Raw genomic sequence first — 24,631 nt, forward strand, 5'->3', positions numbered from 1 at the left:
CAGAGCCTTGGACTGCCTCTAGGATCTCTGATATAATGGGCATAGGGTATCGGTCTTTTATGGTCACTCTGTTTAACCCCCGATAGTCGATACAGGGCCGCAGCTCCTTGGTGTCCCGTTTGGGTATGAAAAACAGAGAGGCCCCAGCGGGGGATTTGGAAGGTCTTATGAGTCCGTTGGCTAAATTATCATCAAGGTAGCATCGGAGTACAGCCTTCTCCGATACTGAGAGGGAGTACATCTTTCCAAAGGGGACCAATGCTTGTGGCACTAGGTCGATACCACAATCCTCTGGGCGATGTGGAGGGAGTCTAACGGGGGTCTGCTCCTGAAAGACTTCGTTGTATTCTGAAAGACATTTTGGGATGCAATGGATTGTACTGCCTTCAACAGCAGACATAGTCTTTACAGCGGTGAATGTTGGTTCTGGAAGGCATTCTCTTAGGCAAAAGGCGGAATGGAAACTTAGTAGGTTCTTAGACCAATCCACCGTTGGGTTGTGTTTCCTGAGCCAGCCTATTCCTAAGATGACAGGGAAATGGGCCACCCGTATAATATCAAACTTGATGATTTCAGAATGCTGGTGTATGGATACCTGTATCTCCTCAGTGGTGTGGGTAATGAGTCCAGAACATAAGGGTGTACCATCCACTCCTTCAACCTTTTGGTCCTCCTTTTTCTCAAGTCTTAGCAGACCCATCTTGTCAGCCCAATAAGTGTCAAGGAAGTTTCCAGCCGCACCACAATCCAGTAGGGCCTGCGTCTCTACCTCTCTATTCCGGAAGCGGAGTTTGATGGCTATCACCATGAGACGCACATCTTCGCTCATCTGAGAAGAGGCCACAGAAAGTGTAGTGTAGGAACAAGGCGTGGCCCCTCGATAGTCCGTTCCACTGACTATCGAGGGCGGTCGTTTCCCGATCTCCTTGGGGGCACATCGGGACAGTCTCTCAGCAAATGGTTGGCTCCTCCACAATATAAACAAAGGTTCCCTTCACGTCTCCTCTTCTTTTCTTCGGCAGTCAACGGAGATCTGGTGCTTCCGATCTGCATGGGTTCCTCTCTGGCGTGGCGCGATACAGGTGAGGAGGAGGCGGGGGGTATATCCAAGAAAGATTGTGGACCTCGGACCTTCTTCCTTTCGTTTCTTCGTTCCAACAGGCGGAAATCGATTCTTAGAACTGCAGTTTGAAGATCCAGAAAGGTGTCTGGGCGCGGGATCCGGGCAAGCTCATCCTTGAGCTCTTCTCGCAAGCCCCGGCGGAATATGGTATACTGGGCCTGCTCTTGCCAACCTGCCTCTGCAGCAAGTTTCTTGAACGTGGAGATATAGGATAGTAAGTCGGTACTCCCTTGACGTAAATCCAGCAGGTCTTCGCTAGCCACGTGTGAGCATTCGGTTCGCAAAAAGGTGTGTCGCAGCAGTTCCTTAAAGGCAGCGTAGTCCTGCAACACTGGGTCTGATAGGGATACCAATGGAGTAGCCCATGCCAAGGCGTTTCCCGTCATGTGTGTGATCATGAAACCCACCTTGGAATGATCTGTGGAAAAGGCATTTCTGCGGAAGGTGAAGTGAATATTACAGGCCTCCAGGAATTCCTTAACCTTTCTTTCCGAGCCGTCGAATTTACCTGACACCAGGGGTAGTGGGGGTAAATCGGTTGTCTGTTGTTCTCTTGCAGCTACTCTTTGTTGGAGCGCCACGTTGTCAGCTTTTAGTGTTTGGACTTCTACGTTTAGGGTTTGGACAGCTGTCACCAGCTCTTGCAGTTGTTGTGGCGTAGCCATGTTTTCTGTTTGGCGTTGCAAACTATCAGAACCGGCAATATTGGCTACGGGTTTAGCTAGGTGATCAGCTATATCTTCGTCTTCACCTGATTTGTAACCCTCCCCTGTCTCTTCCTCCTCACCTGAATAGTCCAGTTTCTCCCGGCGGGTAAGTCCTGTGTACGGCTTCTTCTTTTTTAGAAGATATGGTCTACCTCGGAAAGAAGCCACCGTGACTCTCAGACAAAGAAACCCCACGGTGACTCCCCTCCGCGACAGCCAGAGGGGAAAAAGCCACTGGAACGGCAAAAAACCCCTGGATCCAAATATAGACGTGAAGATTGTGGGCGCAGTCAGCACAGTCGTATGTTGAATGATCCTTTGCCGAAGACCCAGATGATAGGTAAGGTTGGCGATACCGCTGATCGAGGGAATAGGAGATGGTAGATTTCAGGTAGGCACCCCTCAGGGTGGAGGACAAGAGTGAACGGAGAATCCGAGGGCAGTGTCTCTAGAGCGAAGAAATACTCAGCAGAGATTCAACACGAGAACAGAAACACAGGAGAAGGCAAACAGGATACAGAGGAAGGGGGGACCCGTAAGGAACGGGAGGTGGAGAAAACAACAGGAAAAATAGCAAGTAGACTATCCGAAGGGAAAAACTAGCGCAAGCAACAGGGCGATGAGATAAACACAGTTGCAACGCGCCGAACCGCCGGCAGCCGAGTGGTATATATACAAACGGCGGCGGCCATCTTGAAAACAACTAGACCGCGTCTGATAGACGAGGAGGAACGTAATGGAACATTTTAATGGCGTCCTCGCGTCCACCTTCGCCACAAACGCCAGTCGCTGGCGGCCGTGACAGGTACGTAGATTGTCACTGTTGAGCCAATGCTAATTTGAGATCCTGACTCCCAATAGTGGCAAAATGCTCTCAGATTCGGATTCTTAGTTCTCGAATCGTACTGCCCATGTATATTTTCTGACATACACATATTATAGCATAAATTGTTAAAAATCGGTTAAATAATAGTGTCATATGAACTGGGCACGAACCCTAGCATGCAAATTATTAGTTTGGAGAGGGGCTGGACAAGGATTCAAAAAAATGTCTAAAAGAGCCCGCATTAAGATGTCCAGCACTCTCACCCCTCATTGTGTCTGCTGGTACACACTGCGAGGTGGGGTTTGCTTTGAATTCTGTACGGAAATAAAGATACTTGCATCTTTCAGCCCGTGATTGGCGGATTTCATTTGGTGGTACTAAGCCCCGATATTTCTTTGGTCTTTCAGATAGCGCCCGAATAGGGACCCTCAAGATTGAGGCAACCTCGCTGAAAAGAAGACGCAGTTATCGGACCGGAGCGTGAGAAAAGGGGGCCCCCTTTGTATGAGACCCGACACCTCGACAGTACTGCATGATCCGATCCCTGGATGGTGAGCAAGCGGTTCAAGAGGGCATCTTGACAAGGATCCCCATATCGAGGTGGGCTCTTTGCCGAAATCGCCAACCACGAGGATCCTTTGTAATCTGATCGGACCGCCTTAGTCTTTGGAATCAGGTGAGTCGTGCCCCGATTCCTAAGAATCCTGATATTGGTTGCAGATTTGTTCTCATGGGAACAAAACGCCAGGTTACACCAGTAATTTGACATGCCTGGGAAATTGCCTGCCCGTTTCAGGGGTTTATTCCGCAGAGACACACAATATATGGGACGAGGTCAACCGGCACCACCTGTTGGCTCACCGGCTTGTTTAATGTACTGTGTACGGCCTCAATAGTACTGTATTTCACGATATTTGGCACAGACAAACTAGATATGCTTTTGAATTTGAGTGGCCAGTTTATGGTCGTTTTGAAATTGCCCGTATAGAATATTTAGAGTCTATATTGTTGAAGAAAAAGGCCAGGCCTGCAGCATTAGATGTAATTAAGGATTGGAGAAAGGAAGCTATGCAGCAACTTAAGAGTAAAGAGAAACATGCACGTTGACATATGTCTAATACTGAAAAAGCATTGTATGATCAACAGAAACAGTCAGAATCTATTAGAAATATGGATAGGGCTTTTCAACTTGGGAGTACAGAAAATATATCCATCTCAGGATTTTCATACCTCAGACGAGCTAATCGATAAACTATTGAATGAGCGTAGGACTGTTGCCACTGCACCACCTCCTTATGTGACTCTCCCCGTTTTACCTCTTCACGCTGTAGCACCTCCTCCCGTTGTTCCTTTTCCGCCCATTGTTGCTCCTCCTCCAGCTGTTTCCCCTTCTGCATCCTCGCCCTTACCGACAGTTGCTGTTCTCTTAATTCCATCTTTACCGCCAGCGGTAGTGTCTCCACTGCCTATTGTACAAGATTTGTCTGAAATTTCTCTTCCAAGTGGTTCTGCTACACTTGTAGCGATTGTAGGGGCAAGTGCTAATTCAAGAATAGTGACTCGTAGTACAGTTATCTAAAGCTAGAAAAAGAGAAATGTATGCATGGGCTAAGAAATATATATAAGAAGGTGAAAAATCAGCTGTCTTAACTGCAATTTCTGACCAAGAAAGTATTCCCGAACAACATATTTTGATAGAGGGGATGGGAATGCATTTGGCTGAGGTTTGGAGTGATTTGACGGGCATGAATGTCGCACAGGGGTTGAGGGATTTGATTGTCTTAGCTCACTCAAGGGACACTGCAGAGAAAGAACATGAGCATGTTGAGAGGGTTTTTGAGTCCAAGAGGGAGATCGGTTACAGAATGATGAAGTAGATGGCAATAGATTGGAAGCCTCATATGTGCACAAACAAACAATTTCTTCCTTCATGTAAACCAATGAGTGAAGAGATGCGTATTTGCACAAGAGTCACTCTTAGATGGATTTTGGATGTTTCAATTTCTCCCATTGAAGTATATGACACGTTTAGTCAGTGTGCTCCGACAATGCAAAGCAAAGTGTTACAGGTAATGGTAGAGTACCTACAGGATGAGTTTATGAAGAAAAAGGTTTGCTGTCCCACAGATTTGATGGTCACTTTTAAGAGCATTTTCGCCCGATACTGCTTTGGCTACTTTGTCACTTGATTTAGCCTTGTTGCTTAATGAACGTTCAGAATTGCCTACTTCTCAATTGCCAATGAGGGAGGTTCCTCCGACATTTGTTCCTAAAGTACAAATTCCAGCTAATGCCGTAAAAGGCGCAGCAGCCGCTACTATTGAAACTCATTATGTGTCACAGTTTGTTCATGTGCCATTTTCTAGACAGGAAGTGAATACCATTAGATAAACGATTCCAGATATCAGGAAAAATCCAACAGGATTTTATAAAGAAATTGAATCGGTCTTGCATTTGTCAGTTTTAACGCTGGGTGATATAGATTTGATGTTCCCTGTGATCCTACCTGCTGTTTTATGGAAACAGATTAGAACTGTAGACGATCAGGCAGGACTGGGTGACACATGGGTTAACTTGGTACGGATAGATGGAGAAAGGAATGCTGGTGAGAAACCGCCACGGGTAATATTGACACTGCCAGACAGAATAGTAACTACGTTGAAAACTTTGGTTCCAGACAGAAGAATAGTTTGGAACAAGCTTAGAGCTTGCATCCAGGGGAAATCTGAGGGCGCTACCAAATTTCTTTTCTTATCGGTTCGAATAAGTGTTTTCAGATTTCAGCGGTTAGGACTTAAGTACCGAGTCAGGAAAAAGGCTGTTTGTAGACAAATTTGTGCCTGGATTGTTGCCTGATATCCAATCACAAAGTCTGACTTCTGAAAGCGCCTGGCAAGCTAAATCGCAGTCTGAAGTATTGCACATGGCTCAGTATTATGAGAATAGAGTTAATACTGAAAAAGAAAAGATAGAAAAGAAGGGAGACTTGAAGACAAAAGTTTTATAGCAACAAATAGTAAGAGGAACCAGAGGTGGCAATACAGTTTAAGAGGTCAATTTGCACCACAGAGTAATGTGCAAATGGGTCCTGTACACATGAACCAATGTGCTTATTGCAGACATGAAGGTCATTGGCGAGCACAATGCCCGATCCTTCAGCAGCGATCGAATAACACGTATGGTGCCATGAGTAGACGATCCAGAGGCCGTCCTGGAATATGGGGTCCTGGTAGAAGTCAGCGCTCAGAATCAACAGTCATTTTCACAGGATAGTTAGCAGCATAGTTAATAATGGTAACATTTTTTATAATCATTCGACTGTCTATTTTTCTGAAGATCTTGCATTTGATGATGTACTGTTCCATTAGGAACAGCCCGAAGCAGAGTCTGGAACCAGTACCAATTCCCGTCGATCAGAAAGGGCCCTACTTTGAGATGAAGGTGGGGAACAGGAAGCATCTATTTTTGATAGATACAGGAACACAGAACTTTTCCATTGATCATTCACGGGTTCCAGATATTCCACTGTCAGGGCAGAACAACATTTCTGTAGGGTTCTCTGGTACGCCAGTGGTTAGTCCAGTTTCTCAGCCAGTACCGATTTCACTGGGGCCATTCACTGATTCATGTCCATTTCTTTTGATGACAAATTGTGGCAAAAATGTGCTGGGATTGAATCTGTTGAAAGAATTGAATGCTGTAATTTACTGTTCTCCGGATGGAGTGCATTTAACGATTTCACCTCAACGAACTTCTGTTTCACAATTCTTGACTAGGCCTTTGGATAAAGTTCCGGCATGTTTATGGGCGGGTGATAATGACGTTGGTATTTTACAAATTGAGCCTGTTAAAATTGTGCTGGAACCAGGTGTTAAACTACCACGCATTCCACAGTATAGATTTCAGTTGATGGTGACCAAGTTTTAAAAAGTATAGTTTCTGATTTTGTACACCGAGGAATGATTGAGGAAATTGCAGGAAGTTTGTGTAATAGAGATTCTACCGGTGTATAAGAAAGGGGACAATGCAATTCCTTTCCATTTTATTATTGATTTACGCGCTATTGTTGCTCCACAATTTCCGATTGTGCCTGATGTGACTACTATATTGACAATGATTCCAGCTTCAGCTACTCATTTCAGTGTTGTGGATCTGAAGAATGCTTTCTTTAGTATTCCTGTACATGCTGACAGATATTTGTTTGCGTTCACCCTAGGGGGACACTTGTTTACATGTACACTGAGAGTCCAAGCATTTATAGTAGAGCTTTGAAGAACAGCTTGATACACTTGAGCTGCCTTCCACCTGTACGTTGTTGCAGTATGTTGACGATCTTCTTTTAGCTGCAGATTCAGAAGTTCTTGCAAGGAGGGCACTGTGTTGCTGCTAATCCATCTAGCAGAACATGGGCATAAGGCTTCATTAAACAAGTTTCAATATTGTCGACAGGACGTCGCCTATTTAGGCTATCTCCTGTCAAAAGAGGGGAGAAGACTGACACCTGAACGTATACAAAGCATCTCTAGCATGTCTGTCCCAAATACACAGAAAGAGGTCAGAGCCTTGATAGGCATGGCTTCTTACTGTAGACAGTGGATCCCTAACTTTTCATTAATGATAAAAACCAATGTTGGCATTGACAAAGAAGGGCATTTCTTTGCCTTTACCGTGGAACATGGATTGCCAGAAAGCTTTTGATCTGCTCAAGGCTGCGTTGTGTTCAGCACCAGTTTTGGGCACACCAAATTACGACAAGGCCTTTATTTTTTTATGTGCATGAATGTGATGGATGCGCTTTGGCTGTGTTAACGCAGGAACATGGGGGAAAAGAATAGACTCTGAGGTTATTTTTTCCTCCATGCTTGACCCTGTTGCATGCGCTTTGCCCAGATGTTTGAGAGTTGTTGCTGCTGCCGCACCATCTGTAAATCAAAGTGAGGGTATGGTTCTGGGTCACTCCTTAACCGTGATGGTGCCTCACGCTGTAGACGTTCTATTAAACATAACACAAAATCTCACATCAGCACGATTAACAAGGTACAAGCTGATTGCATTTGCACCGCATATCCAAATGAAGAGATGTTGCTCATTAAATCCGGCCGAACTATTGCCTCTTCCACAAGAAATTGCTTGCAGTGACAAAATGTCACATGAATGCCTCTATAGAACAGAACAAGAGACTAGGGGCAGAATTGATCTAAGTGATACACCGTTAAAAGATCCACAAGGGGAGCTGTTTTGCGATGGCTCCTGCTTCAAACTTCCGGATGGTACATCCACTGATGCTTAGGCAATCACTACATTAAGCACTATTGTGGAAAACAAAAGAATTCCGCATAACATTGCGCAGGCCGTAGAGATTATTGCATTGTGAACTTTCCGAAAGGGCTTAGTGTGAATATATTTACAGACAGTCAGTATGCCTTTGGGGTGGTTCACAACTTCGGTCGTTTATGGGCAGAGGTTTCTTGACCGCACATGGAACTAATATACAACATGGCACTTTGATAGTTCGGCTACTTTCAGCACTTGCAATTCCTACCCAGTTAGCGATTATGAAGTGCACAGCACACCAGAAAGAAACAGATGATGTGGGGAGAGGAAACGCTTTTGCTGACAGAATAGCCAAACAGACTGCCACCGATTTGCATTCCAAAATGTATATAACGAAAGAGGTCACTAACACTTGTGCGAAAGATGTAGGAATTAGTTGTATAAAAGACATTCAGGCTGATGCCACTCCAGACGAACTTAAACAGTGGGCTGAGGGTTCAGCAAGTTTAGACGATGAGGGCTGTTGGATAGATAATGAAAAACAAGAATGGATGCTGTCCGATGCTTATGTCACTGCTATGGTTACGATGGCTCATGGTCCAAGTCAAATATGTGCTAAAAAGATTTGTAAACTATTAGAACCTGTCTGGGTCAATGTAAATATTTCAAAAACTGCTGAGCGTTTTGTCCAAAATTGCATGGTATGCTTACAGCATAATGTCGGGAAAGGTACATCGAACACGAGGGGTAGTTTTGTCCCCCTCTATGCCTTTTGAGGTTATACACTTAGATTTTATTGAAATGGAGCATTGTCAGAATTATAATTATGTTCTAGTAGTTATTTGCGCTTTCAGTAAATGGGTCGAAGCTTTTCCTTTAAAAGATGCCACAGCAATGACGATGGTGAAAACCATGCGGAAGGAATATTTTCCTAGGTTTGGTCTGCCAAGAGTCATTTGGTCGGACAATGGTCCACATTTTATCGCTGCTGTTATCCTGCAAGTATGCGCGGGATTGCAGATCGATAAACGGTTCCATTCGGTCAGACACGCTCAGAGTGCAGGACTTGTAGGACGTCACAACAGTATATTAAAGAATAAGATTGCACAGATTTTGGCAAATATCAATTTGAAATGGCCTGATGCCTTACCGATAGCTCTATTGTCCATGCGGACGACCGCACAGTCTAAGACAGGGCTCTCTCCTTATGAGAATCGTGGGGAGACCAGCCAATATTTTGGAATGTACCTAAACCCAAGCGGGTAAGATGTAGAGCCGTTGCTCCTTTCCGAGTACTGTGACCAGTTAACTCAAAACTTGTATTCGATTTATCAACAGGTGCAAGAAGCCCTCCCAGTAAAGTACGAGGGTCCAGGTCATCAACTCCGACCTTGCGACTGGGTGCTAATAAAATCATTTGAAAGAGCCTCCTGTCTTGCACCTCGCTGGAGAGGACCGCACCAAGTCATCCTGGCCACACAGACGTTGTACGAGTGGAAGGGAAACAACACTGGATCCACGCAACGCACATCATACCTTTTCCTCTGCCCCACGACAAAGGGGAAGAGAAGGAGATTGTTCACTTTGATACTCATCACAAGCCTGCTTTGTCTATGGAAATCCTTCCTGAGCACATGGTGCCTGGGGAGACGGCTGCTTTGCCGTCAAGTTCTTCTTTGGATCTTTCTTCACCGTTGAGCAATCTTGCTTCAGTTTCATCACTTCCTTCAGGAAGCGACGACACTGTTCGCAGACCACACCGTACCTGGAGTCTTGAGGTACGATCTGCATCCGAGACACCGGACTTACAGCACAGCATCAGCTGTGCCCACAAGGAATCATCGTTGAGCCAGTCCCTTGTCACTCTTTCACTGAAAAATAAAGAGGCAGGGACCAGCAAAGTTACCTTCAACCAAGATAGGCCACGTGGTCAGGAGCCACCGACGGATGAACTAAAAGAACCTAACGGAGAGGCTTCTAAACGGACTCTAGGAAACAATGTCCCTTCCTAAATCCACTCGTGCGGAGCAAGCTATTGGTTTTATGGCTGATAAAGACTGTTCATCAAAGATCATGGTCCTGGAGGACCCACTGTTTTGTAATCATAGTACTGGTCTGTTTTATAGTTGCATTTGCACTTGGGTTCTGGTACATGGAAAGAGTGCATCCGCTTGAGACTTTGTTACCTACTGAAATTATCTCCATTCTGTCTCCACCTTTCGTGCATCAGCACACTCTTCCTTCTCCAGACTCCCAACATAGACAGGGTTATCATAATAACACTCTAATGATTAGGAATGCAACCCATGCATTTCTGAACAGAACGAATTTCTGGGTGTTCACTCTTGCCACAGCACGGGGAAAAGGCCTCGCTCAGGGCACTGTTCTTTGGTCGTTCGAATGATAGTATTTCTGGGAACTTTTAATGGACTAATCTGAATGAATTCGAAAGGCGAGTCTTAACACCTCTGGGATGTTCTCTCTTTGCAAACAGAAGCAAACTCAATGTTGCTTCTATTAGGCCTTCTGATAGACTCTAGACCTTGCCAGTCACTGATTTCCTTCAAGATGGCTCTTGTAGGCAACCGGGATGCCATGCCTTCTTCCTATACTATTAATCATAGCCCCAACTCTGTTTATTTATGTATACAAAAGGGAAGGTTCTCAGCCAATGGGTACGTTTGAAGGTTGTACCAACATTGCGAATCTAACCAGTGAGGACAGACCTCTGTATGTAGGAGATCCCGTTCAATTGGTATGTAGCAATAAAGCCCTATCTTTAGTTACCCAGAGATTGGCAGGGTACTTGTTATTTGGGTATCTTGTTACCAGGGGTATATGTGGCTACCACTACTGAAGTTTCTAGAGCTCGTCCAAGGCAGGATGAGAATGGTGATACTCCTTCACAAGTCATGGGTGATGTAGCAAAATCCTTTGTGCCATTTTGGGGACATAATGAATTCTGGGGATATCAGAAGACTAGCAAGGGTACTGGAAAAAACCATCAATAGGACCACTGTTATTCTGTACAACATGATGCTGGGGCAAAAAGCAATTAGCTTAGTGGTCCTCCAAAATAAGATGGTGTTAGATGTCATCCTAGCTGGGCGTGGTGGGGTATGTAAATTGGTGGGATCCACGTGCTGTGTTTTTTGGACCCGACTCCTCCCCTACCATATTCAAGGCAATACAAAATCTGCATACCTCGAGTACTGAAGTACATGTTCCAGAGGGAAACTGGAATCTTAGTGCTTGGTTCTGGGACTTGTTACGATCATGGAGTTGGAAAATCTCTGCAGTCATAATGATAGTTCTTGATGTTCTACTGCTTTTTTGTTTGTGTGTACAGTGTTTCCCTGCCATACGTTTGATGTTAGGAGGATGTTATACACAAACAACAGGTACACTAGGACCAAAAGGTACATACGCCCAAAGAAACTAAGAATGTTTTAGTAATGAAGGATATTACCATCAAGGAACTTATGGCGATTGATATTTCTGAAGAATGTGATTCAGGATGTACGGACATTGAGGCATGGAATTTTTGAATAAAGCAAATGTTTGAGTAATGCTCTTGGCTTAGGCCAAAAGGAGGGTTTGTTAAACTGTATTTGTATAAAACCGTCTTGTTATGAATATTGGCCTAAGCCCATTCACATTGCACAGAAAACCAGGTTTGAAATGCACCGATTTCTGATTAACTTTGCCGCCATTTTAAGAATAATCCGCCATTTTGATTGTAACTCTTGCTTTGTGTCCTAAAATGGTGTACTGTGTTTTCAACTACTGCCGAGCCGAACAACCTTCGAGTTACGTCAACTTTTAGGCTGACCGAGAGCAGACGGTTTGTTCTGTGCAAAGAAACCTTGTGACTAGTATGAACTGCAATCCAAGTGTTGTCTGCGCTCACAAGCCTCATATGATCAACGGAACAATGTAGAACAAACTCAAACCGTGTGCTTTGGTTGTAATATATTGTGTTCTTTCTTGAAACTAGGCTTACTATGAGCCGGAAACCCAATACTGCCATTGTATCTTCATGGACAAGCAAACTTGTTAAATCTGTGAAATAATATTGTCATGTGAACTGGGCACGAACCCTAGCATGTAAATTATTAGTTTGGAGAGGGGCTGGACAATGATTGGAAAAATGTATAAAAGAGCCTGCATTAAGATGTCCAGCACTCTCACCCCTCACTGTGTCTGCTGGTACACACTGCAAGGTGTTGGGAGCCAGATAGCTATCTGTTTTGCTTTGAATTATGTACAGAAATAAAGATACTTGTATCTTTCGACCCGCGATTGGCGTATTTCATTTTGTAGTACTAAGCCTCAATATTTGGAAGGCGTAAAAGCCTTCAATAAGGATTTGATGCGGTCCATTCACGGCACGCCTCTGGAGGGGGAGAGCGCAAATTGCATCCACCACCTCCCCTCCTCTTTGTCATACAAATGCTCGAGCATTTGACCCAACATGGATTTGCATGCTGGAGGTCCCTATGGAGCCTGTCAGTTTTATACACCAGGATAAAGCAGGTGTACATGCGGGCTTTACAATAAACATTTCCCCAACATGCTCTAATGTTGGGCAAATTCTTTAAGTAATTATGAACACCGCTTATGCACGCATGGATACACAAAGAGGGGGAAATTAGAGGACAAATTCAGAAAGGTTTCTCTTCACAATTTAGGAAACCGGTATTAACCTTTCAACTGCCATGGGTCCCCCGCCCCCCAGTGCCAAGGCCTTTTTCTGCTGATTTCGGTATTTCGCCATTCAATGCCTTCTAAAGTTTTCTCCTTCATTAACACCTTAAGTGCCGAGGACGAGCTATCTCGTCCTTGGCAACAGGGAGGTAATCCCAAGGACGAGATACCTCGTCCTTGGCACTTGAACCAGGACTTCTACTGCTGGGAATATTGGAATTGGGCAGAGCATAGGCATTGGCAAGCAAGAGAGGGGCACACACATGGAAGATGCCATGAAAGGCCTGAAGCTAGAGGCGGCACATTCATTTAAGACAACGAGCCCAAGAAACTCCAGAGGGAGAGGCAAGTTGAGTTTGCGTCCTACTCCCCCACAAAAGCAAGAGGTGGTGAAAACCTTGCGTGAACAATGTGTGGTTGCACTTCTGCATCCTCAGGGATGCCTAGGGAATGGTCAACAAAGTGATTCACTTTGCGAGTATGTGCAGAGGAGTGTGGCCTCCCCTACCATTCAAAAGAATACTAATTCAAGGAAGAGGACGCTTGGCCAGAGTTGCTGTGGCGTCACAAGTGCTTCAGGAAACCGAAGAAAGCATATGACACATTCGCCACAGGATATAGATTTGCCCATATCGCACGAAACACCAAATAAATGGCTCCCACGCTGTGCAGTGCAGATCATTTCTACTACTGTCCCAGATCATTTCAACTGCTGTCCTGGTGTTTATTGACACAGGAGCATCCGTTAATGTGATTCCCACAGGAAAATGTTCGCAAGCTGTCACCACTTCCAAACTTGGCGACATACAGAGGTAAGCGCTCCTAGCCCAGCAAGGTGCATTCTACATGCAAGAAATGCACGACTGGGTGTCCACACCTGCCATTTTTACATCACCTCAGAAGCCACCGATATCTTGCTGAGCTGCAACGTAGCTGAAGATCTGGGGTTGGTAAACTTAGCGTTCAATGTTTATGCCACTGACATTGACAGTCTTAAGTTGGAATTCCGAGCTGCAACATCATATTCCCTCACATTGCGAAAAAAGGTGGAAGATGAGCTTGTGATGTTGGAGAAGGCAGATATTATCCAGCGAGTTGACGGCCCAACACCACGTTCCAGGAGTGGTACGAATCTGCGGATGCCGGATTGTGCAATCAAAAGAGAGTCATACAACTCCTTTTCTTGACAACATCCTGGCCAATCTACAAAAGACTAAAATATTCTCCACCATCGATTTACGATCTGGTTACCATCAAATACCATTACACCAGGACTCGTGAGAACCATCACAACATTCTCAACCCACGTCAGCTTATTTTGTCAGCAGCATAAGTATTTCTGCATACCGTGAGAGGGGTGCTTGCAAGCTTGCAGGGGGTGATGAGCGTGAGTGACGATGTACTTATATATTCCACAACTGAAAAAGAACATGCGACACGTGTGAAAACAGTATTTCAGAGGTTGCGCCAAAAGGGTCTCACCCTTCACAAGGACAAATGCCAGTTCCTCCCAAAAAGTCGCATTTTGTGGCTGTCTTTCAAGACTTGGGTATATCAGCCAAGTCTCCTCAGAAGGTGGCTGCGATTAAAAGTTCACACCCCCAGTTTCTCCAGCAGAAGAAGCTTCTTAGGTATGATACATTTTTTGCAGGAGGTTCATCCCCCAATTTGGCAATGATCACAGAACCCATGAGAAATCTATTTTGCAAAGATACCAGACGGTACTGAAATGCAGAGACTCACAAAGCTTTTGAAGATGCAAAGGCCGCTCTGGCTGAAGATACCACAATGGCGTTCTTCAACCCCTTTCGAAAATCAGAAATACTAGTGGATGCCAACCCGGTCAGGCTCAAGAGTTGAACCAAATTTACTCGGTTGGTGTGAGACACACCATTACGTAAGCCAGCAAAGCTCTGACTTACACAGAGAGGCGATATTCGCAGATGAGCAGGAGTCAACTGGCCGTGCTGTGTAGGCTGCCGTCACGTCCACCTGTTTTTGGGCACCCAATCAAGGTGGTCCCTGATCATAAGCCCTTACTTCCAATCCTTCAGTCTGGAACAATGAATGCTGCAGTTACCGGATTATGGGATGAATCCAGATGGAAGCAGGAGCAAATATTCCTGCAGTTTACTTATCCTGTTACACAGCTCCGTCAGCAAAGGGACATGCAGAGGTGGAAATGGAGGTTGAAGAACTGGTGATATGATCACCAGAGCAGCAGTACCAAAGTCTATGTCGCTCAAAGAACTAGCTGATGCAACCGCTGAACAAAGGGGCATGCAAATGGGGGGTGGGGGCACTGGAATTATTCCTCACGTGCCGATAGTCATTGCTACAGCGCACACGGGACACCGAGGGGCAAGCAAGACTAAGGCCCGTCTACGCAGAAAGGTATGGTTTCCCGAACTCGAGATTAAGGTGGACACTATGCTAGCAAGGTGCAAATGGTGCCAAGTGACGAAGGAAACGTCAAAGGCACCCCCGATAGAGTGGCCAGAGAGAGCCTCCAAAACATAGAACACATTATGTATGAACTTGGAACAATTCCCAAAACAGAGACTTCCTGGTAATTCTCAATGAGCTTTCAAGATATCCGGTGTTCAGGTTTGTCGCATCCATCGCTCCGGGAGTTGTGATCCCAGTCATCGAAGGTGTGTTTGCAGCATATGGTTTGCTGCAGTCCGTCTGCAGGGACAATGGAGTCCACTTTTTTTTTAAATTAATCCACACGGTCAATGGGCCACTTTTTCAGAGTGGAACATTAAAGGCTGTTATGACATTCCATCACATTAAACACTGTTGCATCACCCCATGCTGACCCAGAGCCAACGGTTTATGCGCACGTTAAATAAAATGTTCAGGATTTCATCCAAAGAAGGAATGCCCATGTAGAAAACGTTAACGTTCTTGGCCTAAAGGACAACCACACATACGGTCACACATGTATATCCAGCGGAGCCCCTGTTGCAATGAAAAATTAGGTCCCCAGTGCCAGAATATGGGTCAGGGAAAACGGCAGAAATAGATGTGCCAAGAGCGTGTGGTAGAAAGAGAATCAACAATGACAAAGAATCCATACAAAGAGGATTGGTACCGTCCCAAGTGCAAGTATAAGACAAAGTACTATTACAGAACAGAAAGGTGTGCCAGAAACTGGATCTTCCTCATGAAACGGACTAGTGGACAATCACAAGCCGAAAAGGGTCCATCACGACCCAACGACAAGAAGAAGAAATAACATGGAACTGCAGCTGGTTAAAGCGTTTCTCGTCTCAGGGCCATAGGGAGCACTCCCCTGGTGAAGACTACCATGAAAGGTCAGAATGGCTAACAGAGACAAAGGATGAGCAGGCAGACGAACCAGTCCCAAGAAGGGGTGCATCACACCAGCCAGGCACATCTTTGGCCTTTTCGCGTTGAGGGAGATATCCTCAGAGAGAGATTCAAATGTCATCATCTAATGAACTACTTTGTAATGGATATATATAACCAAAATATTTAGACAAAATGGGATGTGTCATGGACATGTGAATGAAAACGTGTTTTGTTTATGGTGGGTGAGTGTTATATTGTACGGATGTTACGTGCTGCAACGTACAGTATGTGCAATAAGGAGAGGAATAAAAGGCAAAGTAAGTTCTGAGACGGGCCAAAGTATAACACTACACCAGTGTGCGTGTGGTTATTGATCACGGACTCCCTGTGCTCAGGCGAAGGGCACGGCGTACCCGCGAACCCACCTCTAACACTAACCCCAGTGGTGTCGCTGGGGTGGTCCCAGCAGGGGCCCTCCTCTGAAATCCTGTGCCACCCCCTTAGACCTCTCCCTACAGTGACGTACCAAACGAGGGAAAGCTGCTCCCCCTCCCCCCCAAAGGATCTTTTTTAGGGCCAGACCGGGATATTTGACAGTGGGACACCTCTCCCGTTAGGCACCTCAAAGAGGGTGCCCAACGGGAAAGGTGTTCCGCTAGAAGGACAATGTGTGCTGAGCAATTCCTGCACAGCATGCCCATTGTACTGGCAGCAGGACACCTTACCCTTTCCAAATGGGAGAGGTGTCCTGCTGCCAGGACAACGTCCCAAGGAGCTACGGGCAGCAGAGGGGCTCTCATGTTGCTCTGTGTCAGCAGAGCATTTCAATGTGAGCCATTACGCAATGATGGGATGGGGAGGCGGGAGGGGGACTATGAGCAGGGACTTTTGTCCCATTCGAAATGTGAATGGGAGGAAGTGAGTAGGGTGCATAATGTTGCATGCTTTATGAAATGGCTATGGCTTTAAAACCCAAGGATTTGTTAGGCTCACATTAATCTACATGATGCTATTGCGATTTTGCATGCAGTATGGGGAGAATAACACTAAAGCCATACTCTTATTGCTCAAAATATTTCTATGACAGTATAGTTAGTTTAATATGAAAGGGACAGTTTATTATGTAATCTGGTTTGCTTCCAAGGTATTGCTATAAAGTATTATTTAAGCACATGAAATGCAATGCAAAACCTTAATAAATATCAATGTCAACTAAAGATGGGAAAATTGTCCACATCCTGGTTTCACCATTTAACCAAAGTGTGTGATCCTGAGCAAATAATTTAATTGCCATGTGTTTTATCTGCAGCTGTGCGATTCACTTCATAGCTTATGTTAATATATCAGGCATTTATTTAAAAAAAGCCTATGGACTATAAAGTTACTCCATATATAATAATAGTGCAATTTAGGCATTTTGCACAACAAAGTTATTTGCAACTTGGCTTATTTATGGCAATGTATTCTAAAGTCACTTCCATTGTGCTGCCAAGTATCAAAGACTGATGATGCTCGTGATTTCCTTTTCTTTTAAAGTCATTTCTATTGATGCAATTCATATGCAAATTAGGAGGTTTGCATGTATTTTACCCCAGAGCACCTGGACAGAGCTCCAATAGATGAGTTTCCTGCATCTGTAATGATTCTAAAGATTTATTTTTGTTGTGTTAAAATGCCGTCTGCCACTAATGTTACCAAAAAAGTCGATTGGGGCAGGGGTGGGCGGTTTGAGGGTGCAAATTAGGCCATATGGAATTGCACACACTGCATTTGGGTGTGGGGGTGGAGGGGGAGTAACATGACTTTATTGGTGGCTCGCCCCCCACTCTTGCAATGCTGGATACTCCCCTGCCCCCCTACCTGGGCGACTCTGCAGTGCTGCCTGGCATCCACCCGCACGGCACACACATAGGGCCACAATACACAGGGTCATAATGCTGCCGCCAGGGCCGGCTAGGGGCACGGCAAATGCAGTGAAGAACGCACTGTTAGGGGGGAATTCTCAGAATTGTGCTAATTCCCCTTCTACCTTAGAGACCCCAGCTCTTTTTGCTGGACTAGGACTTTTAATTTCCAACCTGGAGAGAGGGAGACCTTTTTTCCCCCTACTCATGTATTTTTCTGTGATTTGGACTCTGTTCCTTTTTGACTTTGGAGTCTGATAAACTCCATAGGCATCCTCTTTAAATTGTGTCATACAGTACCTTCAGTCTAGTGACACAGGGATTTCGTTCAGATTTCCCAAAGGTTTAAATACCTTCTCTTGGTGAAACTACTGTTTCCAAGAGCAGTGAAGTGAAATTGACTTTACTTAAATTTTGTAACTTTCTAGACCCAGCACACTCTGTCTTACAATAGAGTGCTGGAGGGGTTACTTAGTATCCCCTTTGTCTAGTTTCTCATGTAACATTTTTATGTTACCATTTCTATAATGATACTGGTGGCAGAGGTTTACTTTTTCCTACCATTGTGTGTTCCTGCCGCGGGCTGCAATTGCAGCTGCAGTAAAGCACCCATGGGTGCTCTTTTTGTCAAATTAGCTCGGGTCTTCTTTTTTCACCATTTCTTGTTGGAAAGGTCCTTCTTGAGATTTACTCTGAACGCCAAACCAGGTCCGGTCCCTTTGTTAGTTTTGTCTTTGGCGGTATTCTCTGGTGAAGCCCGCCTCAGGCTCCATTGTGTCTGGCAGGAAGTGAGGGAGGTGCCCTAAAGACCCTATGCTTAATCCCCTTGGTTACAGGAACGCACCCAAAGGCGATTGGCCGGCTGGCTGTCCTTGTAGGACAGCAACCCTGATGTGTGAGTGACAGCTAGGCTGCAAATGAATGGGAAAAACCTGCATAAAAAGGCAAGGCTTTTAGCTTGGAAGGAAGAGTCGGCCACCAAGGAATCCGAAGAAGAACTTGGAAGAGACACTTGCTGCTAATCCTGAACCGTTGGGTGGCCCGGTGAAGCCCTGCTGAAGCTCTGAATTCGCTTTGACTAGAGAAGCCCTACAACAGACAACTTCTCCCCTTGGGTTAGTGGGGCCAATGAACCCCAAAGCAAACTCGTCTGGATATCCTCTCGGAGCTGGCTGTACTTCCATTGCTTCTGCACTAACCGATTGCAAGGGAGAGGAAAACCATATCAAATGCATCGTTTTTAAGTCGAACCCGAGCTAGAGGAAGATCCTCCGGACTCCCATGAAGCAGGACTGACCAAGCCTGAGCCACCTCAACAGAGTGCTGGACCACAGATGCGAGGTAAGGCCATAAAAGGTATCCGAGAAGCCCAGTGGTGCTGTTTCCAAGAGCCGTGAGAAGCTGAAACCGCAAAGTGCTGCTGATCTGACGTTTGCCCATTGCTGCCGCCAACCTTCCATTCGTAGTGCAGGAGTCGCCAGACATCCTCCCTCTTGTCCCCATGACTGAGGCCCAGGAACAACAGGATCTGCAGACCTACATAGGAACAGAAGCCAGCTGAAAGCAGTTTTCTTCAAACCAAAGGTACTGTAAAACTAAGACCACGTCAGAAGCAGCCGTGTTAGCGGTGCGGCTTGACGTGCATGGACGTTAGGTCCTTTCCTCTAGCGGACCGTGTGATGAACGCGAAGCACAAGGAGAACGCTCTACTCCGAAGATCTATGGCATCTTCGATCGCTGTTTTGAGCCTGGCTACCTGCACTCTGCCGTCTGAACGCTTTTCATGGTCAAGGAGCGAAAGGGAAACGCTGGTGGAACCCTGAGACACCTCGCTCCAGCTGCCGTCCATGCTCAGAGAGCCTGTAAGAGCCGTATTGGTGCTTGGCGGTTGGCTTCCCCCCCCTTTGCTGCTTTTTGGTAAGCTAAGCTAGTTGCTGCCTCTTAGATTCCTGCTGTTTGCACTTTTGCCTGGATATAGTGCTCCTTCTCCTTATTGGCTTTGCCTTCCCTCTGTCCATTGCCTCAGACAATGCCAGTAACCAGGGCGATTTTTATGAGTAAAACTGAGAATAAGAGGGATCTACCGAACAGGGATGTTCCTGGCATTTTGCCCCATACCAATTCTCCTGTTTGTTCAAGTAGCATGGAAACTCTTTTACAACTCTCACAGCCTACGCCCTCTACTCCTCAAGGGTGCGGCAGTCGGTTTTCCGAAGTGCTTGCATTAAGCGCAAAAAAGAAACAAAGACTGCAAAAAAACGCCTCCCTAACAAAGTCTTAAAGAGTGTCCTTTCTAAGGATGATCATGTGTCAGTGGGGTCCTTTTCCCATACGCAAGGACAGTTTGGGAATATAGACACTCCCCTTTCTATTGTACACGTGAAGGCAAAGGAGGATTATGTAGAAAGGGATAAAAGGTAACAAACCTGAAGTTGTTAGACCCACATAGATTCACCTACCCCCTCCCCTGCTTGTTAAGTTGGGGGCAAGGACAGGGGACAGTACCCCTGCAGGTCTAATAATAGGGCTTGGAGACCAAAACATTTTGGGAAGCTGGTCACTTCTTAAGGAGTGTCTTATGCGAGACCTTGAAGCATGCTCTACATTGAAGACCTGCATACCTGGGCTGCTTCTTTGTCAAACTGCAGATACCCTGGCTGGGGTGCACCTGGGTTGCCAAACTTTCGGAAGAACCTTCTCATAAAAGTCTGAAACCGCAACTTCCACTTCAAAAACCGCTTTCGGTGTAGGAACCGTTCATCTGTCTGATGGAGCTCCTTTGTTAAAGAAATCCTATTATTCATTGGACCCTTCTCTCACAAAGGACATTTGCTTAAACAAGTCTGGTATGACACTAATAGCCGATCCTTTTGCCAGGGACTCCAGAAATGTTGTTATTACTAATGTCGAGAAGCCAAGGGACTATGAATCCAGGGAGTCGCTCAAAAATAAAATGTTAGCTTGGCTTAACCAAAGAGCGGGCCGCAACTGTATTAGAACTCAAGACTTAAACGTTCTCCGGAGGACTCAGATTGGCGGCTCGTGTTCTTTGGATAACACAGATTGTATAATTGTCGGATGTGGATCCAGCAATTTACCCATGTTTTTGAGCCAAAATCTTAATCTACAGAATGTGTCATCTTATACTAAATTGAGAATTGTTAACTGACTTCTTTCTCCCTGGCTTACATGTTTTTCATAACTTGTCCTTCCTTCCTCTTGATGTTTCTCCTGATACTCTCCGTGTTCTCTTGATGTCATTATCATGGGTCTTATTAAGCTTGTTATTGCTTTTAGGTTATGTTTGTATGGTTCTTTGTTTTTTGTAAGCACACTGAGACCGATGGGTGTGTTGCGCTATAAAAGAAATAAACCAAACCAAGGGGTTGCTTACCTCTTGTTGTGTAGCCTGCTAGCTCTCAGTTGATACTTGTCTTGGTTGCTTTGCAGAGTTGCTTGCAGCTTTGCCCCCCACAAGCCTCCCAGATTGTGACCCTACAGTGATTTCATTTTCTTCAAAGATTTCTAAAACTTTGTGCAAGACTTTTACTTACCTACCAGAGGTGCTTCAGTTCACCTTGACTTTTGCTCAATTGACATTGGCTGTCCTGGCTCTGAAAGACTCGTCTCCCCTCTGACTTTGTGCTTTAACTATTGCCCAGGAAAGGGTTCACTTACTTTGCATTGGAGTATTCAAAAAGTACTTACATGTTTAAGAATATTAGTTAACCATTGTTTTATTCCCTCCTCTTCGTTTTTGACACTAACCTCAGTATTGCTCTAAATGTACCAAGTGATTTATCAATGTCCTAGTTATTTAAGTCACCTAAGGGTGTACAAAGTGTCTGTGCGCCATCCCCAATGGATATCTACCGATTTACTGAAACAGATTGTGTAGTTTTGAAGTATAATTTTGTGTTACATATATTTGCTCCCTTCTAAAGAAGGCATAATCAACTGACTGTTAAATTAATAAATAATTGTTTAATCAAGAAACCTTGAGTGGAAGTGTTTATTTGGATACTTGTCACTGTGAATCTGTGTAATAACTCTACAGCACACATTGACCCCTCTTGAAATAAGGCTGGCTGTTCAGTCACTCTACCATCTTGTGTAGTACATGCTTATACCAGAGGTTGGGTTAACTATTCCCAAGAGGACAAGGCTGGTGCAGTCTCCCACAGGGTACTGCATACAATCTTGCCTAACAAGCACCATGCAGGTGCACACAGGACAGCGGCACAGGGGTGAGGGTCAGCAGTCAGGGTCCAGGGCTTTCCATTGCGACTGCATGCGTGCGCACAAATGCGCAGTTAGGTGAAAAGGCAAGCCCTGCCCCCTGCCCTGTCTGAGGGAACAGTGAAAAAAGACCCCAATTGGAATTTCAACAATCGGGCCGGCCCGGCTGCCGATTGTTGAAATTTAAATTGGGGTCTTGGCGGGTAGCTTGCTCCTGACATGGATTTCCCAGCCGACTCCCCAGCTACACTGAGGGAAGCAGGGGCCTTAGAGATCTAATCTGCTGTCCTCCTTTCCCCAGCCGTCACTTGCGGATTTGCAGGCATTTTGCCTCACCTGTTTCTTTCGTCTGGCCTGAACGGGACACACTGCCATAGAGACATCAGAATGACTCCATCTCTGCAGAAGACACTGCTTTAAAGGATCATATCTTGTCGCTGGTTGACCGCTGTTATAGCGCACACACTGTGCTCCTCTAGTTCACATGCCCGCTCTTGCTACATGTGCACTATAAAATGTCCACACAAAGACACTGCTGAGAAAGGAATCCCCAGCCCCAATTGCGATCTGCACAGACCTTGCAGAAAAATCACCTGCAGCCAGATGCGAGATGCACAAAAAGGCATTGGGAACCGTGGGTGTTAATGGCTCACTTGTGAAAGGCCACCTACAGCAGATGTGATGGGGACACAATATGAACACTATGATTTTAAAGTGCATAAGATGACAGGTGTCAAAAGTTCCCCACGAAGGCCCAAAACCAGGAGTGAACTTAACTGGTGCTATTTGTGTGCTGGGCGGTATATCGAGTTTTGGAGATATACCAATACTAATATATATTTTCAATATCGATATAGGACGAGACAATATCATTAACATCAAGATATATACAACAGAATTGCTTGCTGTATAAATGCACGATTTTTACTTCCCCTGGGCCACTTTGGACTACTTTGCCTGCGCCAATTTGGGAAAAGCATACACATTGCCCTTTTATAGGCGGCCCCCCTACTTTTGTCTGTGGCCCACTCTGTGCACTCCCCCCTCCCCCCCCAATTTGATTCTTGTAGACGCCACTAACTAACCCCAATGCAATTCAATGGGAAAATTGCATTCTCCTTCTTTCACTGCGCCCTTGAGGTAGGGGAATGACAGGGAGAGGAAATTAGGCGTAGTTCTTTACAAATCCCTAAATAAATAAAATTTGAATAACTAGCCAAAAGTGTTATTTGTTGTTTTAATTATCTACAAGGTTTCCTGGTAGAAACTGAAACACCGAGATAAATCAAACTCTCGAGTCACAATGCTGCTTTTAAAGGAATTCCCTACACAAATTAAAATAACTATTACGATAGTTTTAAGCCATGTTGCGTTAAGCGCTGTTTCTTTTATTGCTTAGAAACCCTTGAAAACGTTTGCCAGTCTACACAGCGAATAGTTTCCCCACATCCCCAGCACCTGCTGCGCAAACAATGGTGTTGCAGTTTTTATCCAAAAGTACTAGTTTACTCTCCACTTACCGGTCATATTCATTTTGAAAATTGCCCTATGAAGCAATTTTCTGAAGCGACTTTATTCTGAAAGCGGGTTCATTCTTCCATGTGAGCGACCTCGAATCGTATTCAAAACACCACTCATACACTTAAAATCCATAAATAAGATTTCCTCACATTTCTACCTGTTTCATACCTCACTTACCAAAACAGCTTTTACAAGTCCTCTCACCTCACAAATAAATGCCAAGTAGCAACAGCTGTGTTTGTAGGTAGATGCGTCCGCTAGGGGAGTGTCAAGTTCATGCAGCATACAGACGACAAGGTACGCCCCATCCAATATAACCACTTTCTATTGGTGGAGGTGGAGTGGGGGCGGGCACAGATGGGGTGATTGGCCATAAACCCTATCACTTGCAGTGACAAACGCTGCCGCAGTCCCCACGCCTCCACTAACAGAAGGTGTGAATTGACGGCAGGGGTTGGCGGGCTTCCTCTCTGGGCAACACGGCTTACAGCAGGCTCCCATTGGTCCAGCGAGAGAACCCCCTCCCCCGCCCCCACCCCAGTTAGCGGCATGGAAGTAACTGAGACATGATGGGGGTGGTGCAAAGAACCTAAACTGACAGGCGGGACTTTTTAACTAGTCAATTGCTGCTCTAAAACGCAAAGGAGAAAATGCCCGTGTTTTTCACGCGAAAGCAGCATAATTTTGCATGACAACAATAGCATTTTTGAATAGTCTGTTTTGCTAGCAATCATTTAAGCTGCAGTTTTCCAGTCAGTAGGAGGAAAAGTTGACAGTGTTTTCCATTGAAAGCTTTTCTTTACTTGTCCTTTACTTGTCCTTGTTTGCCGTTATTTAAGCTACAGTTTTTGAGGGCGTGTGAAGAAAAGTTGCCTTTGTTGCCACGTGAAAGTTGTATTTTTATTAACAAAATTCGAGTTTCTGTAATAGTTTATGCTTGACATTTCTGGGACCCACTAATTTGGTACACAGGGCCATCATGTTATGTTTTCGCAATTTATTTCACACACTG

At 45.2% G+C, this 24,631-nt stretch overlaps 1 protein-coding gene across 1 annotated transcript in view; it reads right to left on the reverse strand.

Annotated features, from left to right (window-relative positions):
- The window catches only part of MEIOB (meiosis specific with OB-fold), a 1,713,677-nt gene extending 1,689,786 nt beyond the window's left edge, over positions 1 to 23,891 (reverse strand). The window contains exon 1 of the mRNA XM_069647289.1: positions 23,824 to 23,891. The gene's annotated coding sequence lies outside the window, so the exon portion shown is untranslated. The remainder of the gene's footprint in view (positions 1 to 23,823) is intronic.
- Between the last annotated feature and the right edge of the window lie 740 nt (positions 23,892 to 24,631).

Source organism: Ambystoma mexicanum, chromosome 2q (genome assembly GCF_040938575.1).
Source record: "Ambystoma mexicanum isolate Mex_15411 chromosome 2q, UKY_AmexF1_1, whole genome shotgun sequence".
Lineage (NCBI taxonomy): Eukaryota > Metazoa > Chordata > Amphibia > Caudata > Ambystomatidae > Ambystoma > Ambystoma mexicanum.